The sequence below is a fragment of the Perca fluviatilis genome, chromosome 16, assembly GCF_010015445.1.
Source record: "Perca fluviatilis chromosome 16, GENO_Pfluv_1.0, whole genome shotgun sequence".
NCBI classification, from domain to species: domain Eukaryota; kingdom Metazoa; phylum Chordata; class Actinopteri; order Perciformes; family Percidae; genus Perca; species Perca fluviatilis.
The window spans coordinates 13829854-13832063 of NC_053127.1; positions in this window are offsets into that span (position 1 = coordinate 13829854).

The following is a 2210-nucleotide window of genomic DNA, read 5'->3' on the forward strand; positions in this document are numbered from 1 at the left end:
ACGGGCCAATAAGTCACCCAGTGAATTACTGTCCTTGATTGTTACTGTCGGTAATGGAGTAGATACAACTGTCTGAGCTTGATTAGTATTTAAAAGTAAGATTTTATATATTTGCAGATATTTTAAATTACATGATCAAACACAGAGGCAACTTCAGATATTATTTAGTCACACAAGGCCCAGTTTTGCTTGAAGTAAATCCTTTCAAATCTGAAAGGAAAGCTGGACAAAGTGGACATGCATCTGATTGAGCCATTATCTAGGATGGGGGAAACCAGCAACATTTTATGGTGAGGCTTGAAGCCTAGTTTGTAGGGCTGCACGATTATGGCCAAAATGATAATCACGATTATTTTGATCAATATTGAGATCACGATTAATTATCACGATTATTTGTTGATTTTAGCCAATACAAATTTTATTGTCACATAATTATATAATTATAACTGCTTTTACATCCATATTGTGCTACATTCCTCCTTTATTGAAGGATACTGTGAAGGAGTATGCCATCGCTGAATGTCACGCTAGTAAACCCTAATAACACGTTACACTGCAGGTAACGTTAGCCTACCGTTAGCCACAGTAGCTGACTGCTAAACAGTGTAGTGTGTCTGTATTTCACTGTAGGATTCCAACAGCGGGACGTCCAACAGTCTACTGCTAAAGCTATGAGCTAAAAGACAGAAACTAGCACTGGTCACTGCTGTTGTCTGAAAAACAACACAGATGGGACAAAACGTTGCGTTTACTGGTAAACTGGTAAACATTGTGACCGGCTTATGATGACCGACTGCTACCTGTTGTGGAATTTTCCTCACGTTACTCTGTCCTCTGTGACTGTCTACATCTAGAAACTAAGCTGCGCGGTGCAGGCAGGGAACAGCTCTGACTGGCTCATGGAGACATGTGATCAGACAGTGGTTTATGGAGCGCTAGATTGGCTTTGCAAAAACTGTTCTATGAAGGGAATGACGCATTTTAAATATCGCTCGATCACGCAAATTTGATCGTGGGAAGCCAAAATCGTGATCGTGATTAAAATTCGATTAATTGTGCAGCCCTACTAGTTTGTACGTTTTACTAATTTCCACTCCCTATGGGTCAGCTGCAAGCACATCTGACTATTAGACAACCCCTTTTTGGTTCAATATTGATCTTGGATGCCAATGCAGAGGCTCGCAGTAATTGAGTCTTATCTTGATAGTCATACGTTTAATGAGGTTGGCTGTGGCCGTAGATCCCCCTGGGCTGGCAAAAGGGCCAGATGAAAGGGATGCAAGCAGGGAGGGAAGTAAGGATCGAAGGATGGAACATAAGCTTTCCTGAAAGAAACAGATTCAAGACCTATCAAATGGCTGTGACTGACTCACACGTTAGAGGAAATATTGTGGAAAATCATCCGCTAGTATTATAACAACTCAGACAGTGTGTCTGATCTCTGCTGTCATCGGTATTGGGTTGTTGTCAAACAAGTGAGAGCACACAAAAGCACTAGACAGGCATTTTTTTATGGACAGAAAAAGGATTCCTGGGCCTCCAATATAGAGAAATGTAAACATGCAATGTATTAGAATTGCAAGAAGCAGCAATATTTAAGGTCATTGTATATGTGAACCTCTGTTTGCATTGTGAAAGCAGCATCGGATACGAGATTGGAAATTGTATTTCAGACTTTGGCTGTTTGCCTTGCAAGTGATGTGAAATGATTCAATGTCATTACATCAGATGTCTGGCCTTCATTTTTACCGTAAATATTCCTTGCAAAGATTCTTTATTCTTGGCTTAGTGCTTGCCATAAAAGCATGTACATAGCCTTATGCGCCATTGTCACTGAATATACCTACACGGTGAATGTATCTTCAGAGTGATATGTGTTTCATGATGTGCTGCCTATTGTACATCCTGCACAATCCCCCTACCTCTGCATGGGAAGAACGGTTGTCAATAAACCATGCAACAAAAGATGAGTCATGTTATTGAGCACTTTATTGATATCTCTGCACCAGCAGTGAAATCCTAATTTATTATATTTGGCCAATAAAGACATTCTCACTTTAACGCAGTTAACACAGTCCATCTACACATTCCATCTACACATTCTCTAAAAAGCAGACTAAACACCAAGCGGTTCATTGGGTCCCAATGAACAACAAGGCTGGCAGGTAGGTCAATATCTGTTTCCATTTAGATTATTCGTAAAATCAATT